Source organism: Vombatus ursinus, unplaced genomic scaffold (assembly GCF_900497805.2).
Source record: "Vombatus ursinus unplaced genomic scaffold, bare-nosed wombat genome assembly UNPS02014942.1, whole genome shotgun sequence".
Classification (NCBI taxonomy): Eukaryota; Metazoa; Chordata; class Mammalia; order Diprotodontia; family Vombatidae; genus Vombatus; species Vombatus ursinus.
The window spans coordinates 9088970-9098065 of NW_020954720.1; the positions used below are offsets into that span (position 1 = coordinate 9088970).

Consider the following 9096-nt stretch of genomic DNA (forward strand, 5'->3'; position numbering starts at 1 on the left):
TGGTGTCAGGGTTTGAGAAAAGTGGAAAAGATTTGGTGAATGTGATAAAGCAAAACTAGGATATGAATAAAAGGATTGCTGTGTTCCAATATAGGCCCAGTTAAGGTCAAAAAGTATAGATTTGTTGTGGACTCAGCACAGAAGCTCATGGAAAAGTCATTCACGATATTCTAAAGTGATTTGATTTTTTTTGTAATTAATTCCTCTTTGGGGGTGGTCCAGTTAGTCACAGTTGCTGATCCCATTATTGTTAGGAAGTCACAGAGGGAGTATGGTCTAGTAAATATAATAAAATAAAGTGGACTTGTAGTAAAGTTGATTGGTGCTCAAATCTTGCCTCTAATTCTAGCTATGTAACCCTCTACAAATAACTTGAACTTTCTGAATTTCATTTTCCTCACCCGTAAAATAAAGACAATAATGGAACATATCTAAGATGCCACCTCCTACAGGAAACTTTCCTCCAATTTCCCTTGATTCCAGTGCCTTCCTTCTGTTGATTATTTCTAATATATCCTGTATAGTACTTGTTTGTACCTTGTTTGCCTGTTGACTCCTCCATTACACCGTGAGCTCCTTGAGACCAGAAACTGTCTAGTTTCTCCTTGTATCCTAAGAGTTTGGCAAAGTGCCTGGCACATAGTAGGTACTTACTAAATGTTGACTAACTTAATAGAATTATTGTATCAAATGAGATCATGAATCTAAAAAGTTTGTGAACCATAAAGTACTTGATAAATGAATACTATTATTATTTTTGTTTAATATGTTTACTTATTTCTTTTTATTTTATCTTCCTTTCCAAAGTTATTCCTCCTCCCTTCCCCACTTTTTGAACCATACCTTTTAACAAAGAAGAAAAAAAAGAAAGAAAAAAAGTTTAGCAAAAACAACAAATGTATTGACTGTATTGGATAATACATGCAATATTTCCACCTTCATGGTTCCCCATCTCTGCAAAAGTAGAGAAGTACATTTTCTCAACTCTTTTCTGTGGCATGCCCAAGATTATGTATTAGAGATGGACTTGAACCCAGCTCTTTCTGTGTTAAGACCAGTTCTTTGTCCACTATGCCAATATTGCCTTTCATATGGTTGAACATAATTCATAATTCTTACCAACTTTGTCCATAGCCTTTGATAACTATATTAATGAGGGTGCTGGTATTCAAGTAGGATTTATTAAATAATGGCAGAGGGCCTGATACCATGAGAAATAAATTGAAAGACCTATATGTCTCTATATGTTGGAGAAGCTATGAGGAAATAGGTATATTAATCCATTGTTTGTGGAACTGTAAACTTATCTGGCTATTCTGGAAAGCAACTTGGACTTATGCCCCAAAAGCTATTATGTTATTCATAACCAATAATACCACTACTAAGTCTATAAACCCAAGAGATCAAAAAAAGAGAAAAAGACCCATATACGCAAAAATATTTAAACACTAATTTTTGTGGTGACAAAGAATTGGAACCTGAGGTGGTGCCCCATCAATTGGGGAATGGCTGAAAAGTTATGGTATATGAATGTGATGGAATACTGTTGTGCTATAAGAAATGATGAAGAAGATGGTGTCAGAGAAACCTAGGAAGACTTGCATGAAGTGACACAGAGTAAACTGAAAAGAATCAGAAAGAAAATTTATGAATTTAAATAATAATGACAATATTGTAATGACAAAAAACTTTGAAAGACTAAGGATCTTATTGAACAGTGAACCACAATTCTGGAGGACTTATGATGAAACATGTTATCTACCTCCTCATAGAGAGGTGACGGACTCAGAATGCAGATTGAAGTATTTATATATATATTAGACATGGTCAATGTAGGAATTTGTTTTGCTTAATTATACATGTTTGTAACAAGGATTTTGTTTTTCTTGCTTTCTAAATGGCAGGGATGGGGAGAGAAAGCGTATTTTTGTTTGAAAAAAAAATTCATTCCAAAAAAGGTCCTGCCTCACAGGTGTACTTATATTCTTTACATCATTTGTCATCGATCAGTCATTTCAGTTGCATCTGACTCTTTGTGACCCCATTATTGGGGGTTTTCTTGGCAAAGATCCTGGACTGGTTTGTCATTTCCTTCTCCAACTCACTTTACAGAGGAGGAAACTGAGGCAAATTGGTTAAGTGACTTGCCCAGAGTCACAAAGCTAGGAAGTGTCTGAGGCCTAATTTGAACTAAGGTCTTCCTGACTCCAAACCCGGTGTCATAGCCACTGTGCCACCTAGCATCCCATACTCTTTCTTGAATATTTTATTATTTATCTTAGCATTCTGTGTCTTGTACTAATCACATACCAAAGAGTCCTTTTGAAAACAGAAGCCACTTCAATATAGATAGTTTCTAGTAATCATTCTCCAGCAGAAAACTTACCCTGTTGATCAGTGATCAGCAAGTTCATCAACCGAATCCAGTATTTCCATCACAGAACAGAGTTTATAATAGAGGGCATTTTTAAAAGCCTGACATGCAGCCTTCTGGATTTCTCTTTGGATTGTTTCAATAGAAAAACAATTCTGTAACTCAGAGCCTGTAAATACTGGAGGGATGCCTGATTTAGAGCCATGAGGCAATTGAGGAAATATCACAAAATCCACAGTGAAAATGGGCAACTTTACATTTGCAAATGACAGCTATTGCTTGGGAAATTATTTTGACTGCATTTTGGTTCCCATTAGACAGAATGATGTGACTACAAATTAAATCCAACTGAAAGCATACTGCCACACCCACAACAGGAATTAAAAAGGTAGACCAACCCTAGAAGTGGCAGTGCTCTGGGAATCAGAAACAAGAAGTCAAAGAAAATTAATGTGTTCCTGTAGAAAAATGTGCTTACGAAATTAATGCCCCATCTTGCCCCCATTCCCCACTTGATCATAGTGTGTCATGCTATGTAAGATGATATAGATAATCCTGACCCCAAGACCTTTACAGAGTCAACATTTCCCAGGGTGGGCACTGGTTGCTTCAGCTGGAAGCAGCATAGTAAGTTAGACAGAGTATTAGCTATGAGTCCTGAATGATAACGACACTAAGTGAAATTTGGAAAATTGTTCCTATTTCAAATATATGTAAGTATATGTATATGTATGTGTATATGTATATGTATACACACACATGTATATATACATATGTGTATATGTATATATACTCACATATATACACACATATGCATATATATAATTTTAAACCTTGTCAAAAGATGATATTAATAACTCACATCTACACAACTGATAAAGGTTTGCAGAGAACTTTCTTCACAATAACCAAATGAGTCAAGTAGTGAAAATATTAGAACCATTTTTTAGATAAGGAAACTGAGCCTCTGAGCGACTAAGTGATTCCCCCATGATCATATAGCTAGTTAAATATCCAGGTCAGGATGTGAGCCTAGCTCTCCAGGCTCCAAGTCTACTGCTCCATTATGCCATGCTGTCTCTCACGAATATCTCAGAACCTTCTGGATGAAAGGCTGTTTATTTTAAACCACACTTGACTCCAACTCACATGACAGTCTACATGGAGTACACTCCATGTTTCTAAGTTACTTGTTAAGTTACCATGGTAATAAAACCTTTACTTACCAGGGTACATTTGGTCCATTTGTTCTTGGGTAGTGTAAGTAGATTTTGACTCTATGCAAGAAAAACTTCCCAAAAATTAGACCTGCCCTAAAGTGGAATGGACTGCTTGGGGAGGTAGTGAATTCCCTGTTATTGGAAGACTTTAAGCAGAAACTGGATGGCCCCTAGATATCTCTAAGTATCAGGAATAACAGGATAAGGGAGGGACTGATTGATTGATTGGAATCCAAAATGCTGGAAATCTGACAGCTAAGGGTTAGCTCAAGCATACCTAATCAAATATTCTAAAAGGAAAAACTCAAACAACTCACTGATCCAGGATTACAAGCAAAGAAGCCCTTTGCTGATTTATTAAGGTCACTTATTTGTGCTATGCTTTGAAAATTTTGCATAAATGATGTACAAGTGCCTTATGTATAGAATGTGATCAACTTCAAAGTCTCATGTCCCCCTGTCTTTAAATCAATCAATCAACAAGCCTTTATTAAGCATTGGCTCAGGGCAAGGCACTGTTTCTAGGTGATGGGGATACAACCATAAAGTAAACAGCAATGGCCTTCAGGAGATTATCCAGGAGAGACAACATGTACAAATTGTCTATAGGTGTATGGAAAATAGATATAAGGTAATTTGGAGGGAAGGCAGGTGGAGGGGGGTCAGTAAAGAATTCATATAGAAGGTGATATTTGTGCTAAGTCTGGAAGGAGGACAGGAATTCTAAGAGACAGAGCTAATGAGAGAATGCATGCCAGGCACAGAAGACACTGGGGATAGAAGACACCCACTGCAGAGGTGGGGAACAGAGGGCCATGTGTGAGAAGGCAAGTTTGACTGGACTGCAGAAATTGTGAAAGGGAGTAATGGAAAATAAAGCTGTGAAGATAAAAATGGGGCCAGGTTGTTAAGGTCTTTAAATATAAAACAAAGAAATTTATAGGAGATCACAGGGGCAAAAGAGAGCCACTGGGGGTTATTGAGTAAGGGAGAAACATGGTCAACTCCGTGCTTTCAGGAAAATTGCTTTAGTAGATAGGTGGAGGATGATTTCGAGTGGGAGGAGACTTGAAGCAGAGACACCAGTTAGGAGGTCATTGCAATAGCATAGGAAAGAAGGCATGAGGGCCTGAAGAAGGGTGATAGCCGGTTAAGTAGAGAGAAAGGTACAGATGTGAGAGGTAGAAATGACAAGATTTGGCAACCAATTAGACATGTGCACAGAGAAAGAGAGAGAGATAGAGAGACAGAGAGACAGAGAGCTTGAGGATGATGTCAAGATTTTGAACCAAGTTACAGGAAGAATGATGATGCCTTTGACAGAAAGAGGGAATTTTAGAAGGAAGTTGATTAGAGCAAAAGATAAAGAGTTCTGTTTTGCATACTTTAGGTTTGAGATGCTAATGAAATTTCCTGCTTCAAATGTCCAATAGGAATCTGGTAGCTCAGGAGAAAGACTATATACATATGGATACATACATCTGTGAGTCATCAATATAAACAAGATAATTAAAACCAGGTGAACTGATAAAGAGTCCAAGAGAAAGGAAGAGAAGAGGGCCCAGGACAGAGCTTTGAGGAATACCCATAGTTAAAGGATATGATAAAACGGGTACTTTTAAAGACCTACTTTGCTATTTCTTACATTTGAGACACCGTCCCAACTCCCATATCTATACCTTTGCACAGACTGTCCTCCATGGTTGGAATATTTTCCGTTCCCTTCTCCAACTCTTAGATCTCCTGGCTTCCTTTATGACTCATTACAAACACCATATCCTTCAGGAAGCCTTTCCTGGTCTACAGTATCCAGTGTCTCTTTTCTGATTTTATATATCTATTCTGTTTTTATCTTGTATGTTCTGGCTTAGAAATGTTGTCTCCATCATTAGAACATAAGCTACTGGAGGGCAGGGATATTGTTTTTGCTTTTTCATTAGATCTCCTGTGCCTGGCCCTATCAGACACTTTACCAATGCTTGTTAATATATTGTAGAGGCTTTGGATTGTAATGGGTTCCATGGTAGTCATTCAATTAGTCAAAGTATAGTACTAAGTGCTGAAGTTTTTGGTCTTTTTTTTTTTTTTTTTGGCTAGGCAATGGGGTTAAGTGACTTGCCCACACAGCTAGTAAGTGTCATATGTCTGAGGCTGGATTTGAACTCAGGTCCTTCTGACTCCAGGGCTGGTGCTCTATCTACTGCGCCACCTAGCTGCCCCTTAAGTACTGAAGTAAAAACAAACAATACATACAGGACACAAACAGAGTAGATAAATGTTATCTGAAAACAGAAGGCATTAGCAGCTAAGGAGAGAGGCTGGGGCAGGGGAACTGGAAAAGGCTTCCTCAGAAGTTGGTGTTTGAGACGAATCTTGAAGAAAGCAAGGGAAACTAAGAGGCTAGGGTGAAGGGACAGAGCATTCCAGACTGATAGGACTGGGAGTACAAAGGCATTGAGATGGTAGATTGAAAGTCCCATTCTAAGAACTACAAGTAGGTTGGTGGGGCTGGATGGTAGAGTAACTAGAGTGAAGTAAGATGTAAGAAGGTTGAGTGAATCAATTTTTGACTTTAAAATGTGTGAAGGAAACAAATAGCTTAGTAAGAATGTTGGAAATAGCATTAAACCTCTCTTGGTTCTATGCATTAATTAATTTAATTTTTAATTTCTGTTGTATGTTTAATGTACATATATAGATGTGTGTATATACATGTATGCACATATACATATGTGCACATGCATGCAAGTGTGTAGGTTAAATAGACAACAGAAATTAAAAATTAAATTAATTAATATACAGAACCAAGGGAGTTCTTATATTTTATGTGTGTGTACATACATGCATGGCAGCTAGGTGGTGCAGGGGATAGAACGCTGGGCCTGAAGTCAGGAAGACCTGAATTCAAATCTGCCCTCAGATTTTACTAGCTGCATGACCGTGGGAAAGTCATTTAATACTATTTGCCTCAGTTTCCTCATCTATAAAATAAGTTGGAGAAGGAAATGGCAAACCACTCCAGTATCTTTGCAAAGAAAATCCCATACAGGGTCATGAAGAGTTGGACACAACTGAAATGACTGAACAACAACAAATATACATACGTATGTATGTGTATATACACACACATATTGATGTTGTCCATGGGATCACATATTTTGAGCTAGGCTTTTGAGGCCATCTATGCCAACTCTTTCATTTTACAGATGTACAAAGTACAGCTCAATGAGATTTGTGTGAGATCACACCGCTGGTAAATGTCAGAAGCAAGATTTAAACCCATTTCCTCTAACTCCAAATTCAATGCATCTTGTAATGTAAGTTTCAACATATTGGAGATGATATGTATGCAGTTATCTTTGTACAGCAACATATGCAGTATTAAATATAATTAGGAACAAATGGTTTTAGCTAATGATTTTGAACTCAGTGATGTCTTGTCAATTCTACTTTGATTAACTTACTAGTAAGTTAATTGGATGTGCTTTAGAATCTGCTTTTAGAAAGGATCCAATATTCATTCATTTATTTGACAGTCTTCAAAGAGCAAAATACGGTCCCCCCTCTTCTCAAGAAGCTCTCCGTATAGTTGGAGGTCATAATAGAACAATTACCAAGCCAGATGTAAATAAACTGAAATCATTTAGTGTACATTGTATACTGAAGTGCTAAAGAAGAAACAAATAATGATCAATATGAAATAGGATAAATCAGGCTCAACTTGAATAAAGATGAAATAGACAAGTTTCTCTCTGCTTCCATCCATTTTTACCTACCTCTTCCCTCAGGTATCCCACCACCCTAAGCATGCTGCTTACCTCTGTGTAATTCATCCTGTAGGTTATCAACTAAATGAACTGAAAAATTAATCCGGTGAATGAAAAGTTTTTAGCATTTGGAGTGCCCTTTAAATTACAACATGTCAATGGATGCCTACTTTGCATACCTTTGGAAATTATTCTGAGACTAGTCAGCAGATATTCCTCAGAAAGAAAGAGATAAAGCCTGGAGACATTACCCTAGGAGAATTGTCAGGACTTGTTGACTGATAGATTATGAAGAAAGAAGTGTGAGATTATATGTGTGTGTATCTATCTATCTATTTAGATACTCACACATACACACACACACACACACACATTGTATAGCTAGCTAACTATTTCTGAGCTTACAAATTTCAAGAATTAGGAGAATGGTAATGTCTTTGTCAGTTTCTCCTCCAATAGAATGTAAGTTCCTTGAAGGTAGGGATTGTTTCCTTTTTTTTTTTTTTCTTTGTATTTTTTTGCCTTGTGCTTAGCACAGTGCTTGAAATATGTCAGTGATAGTTGATGAGCTCCCAGAGAGAATGAGTTTTGGGAATAGAGAAAGTCTGAAGACCATGGATTGGTCTGGGTCTCAATGGGAGAGCATTTCTGAATGATGGCCTTGTGGTGCCACTAACACGTTACCATTTCCAATGAATGACAAAGAACTGAAGTAATAAATTCATTTTGAAATGAGAACAATCTGAAGGTAGATCAGGCCAAATATGCAGTACAGGTTTAGACAAACTATAGATCAAACAGACTACGATTTGGTGTCACTATGGTACCTCCTTCATTAATCTGCCTTGCTTTCTCTCATGCCCTCCAAAAGTTGTGTGGGCTGATCAGTCCCATTCTTACTGATTTTAATATATTATTACCCAATCTCTCCTAAGCCAAGGAGTGAGAATATTGGATTATAGTTTAGCGTTTGCCAAGTAATGTATTGACAAGAAGGATATCCCAATGCCATAGTTGTTTATGAGGGCTGCCGAATTCAGAGGCAGAATAAGTATCTGCTTAAGTTTTAAATGTGAGGTTCACTAAAGCCCCTCATCAAAAGTAGTACTCTGTCATGTCTTGAAATTCTTACCATTAGAGCATAAAATCTTATGTCATTTAAAAATTTTTATTTTATTTTTAATTTATGAAATAAAATAAGCATTTCTATAACCTAGTATAATAAAAAATTCTTAATCTTTTTTTGGGTTGTGTGCTCCTTTGGCCATCTGGTAAAACTTATGGGCCCCTTCTTAGACTAGTATTTTTAAATGCATAAAACAAAATATATGATTACAAAGGACATTAATTATATTGAAATCTAGTTATCAAAAGAATATTTTTTTAAAAATCAAGTTCATGGGCCCCAGATTAAGAACCCCAGTAGAGTAACAACTAATAACTTAGAGACCATTCACACTAATATTAACTAATCTAAGTGATAGCAGGTTAAAGTGTTACCTTTCCCAAGAAGAGGCTATTGTTGTTGTTTTTGAAAACAAGGATCTAAGTTTAAAGGGAAAGAAATGAAGTGTTTTGAAAAATGTGAGAGCTGGTAGAGGAGACAAATGTATTTTACTATATTTTTTTACTGTTTGGTGGGGGTTGTGCAGAGGGCAGGTCCAGAAATGATACTGTGTCAGTCGGTAACATATTCTCCTTCTGGGGAAGGTTAATCCTGTTAAAATTGTTTTGT

General features: G+C 36.9%; 1 long non-coding RNA gene across 1 annotated transcript in view; it reads right to left on the minus strand.

The window, feature by feature from the left end:
• The window catches only part of LOC114029872, a 13207-nt gene extending 5725 nt beyond the window's left edge, over window positions 1–7482 (minus strand). Inside the window, exon 1 of the long non-coding RNA XR_003567537.1 lies at window positions 7413–7482. This is a non-coding gene — a long non-coding RNA (uncharacterized LOC114029872). The remainder of the gene's footprint in view (window positions 1–7412) is intronic.
• Between the last annotated feature and the right edge of the window lie 1614 nt (window positions 7483–9096).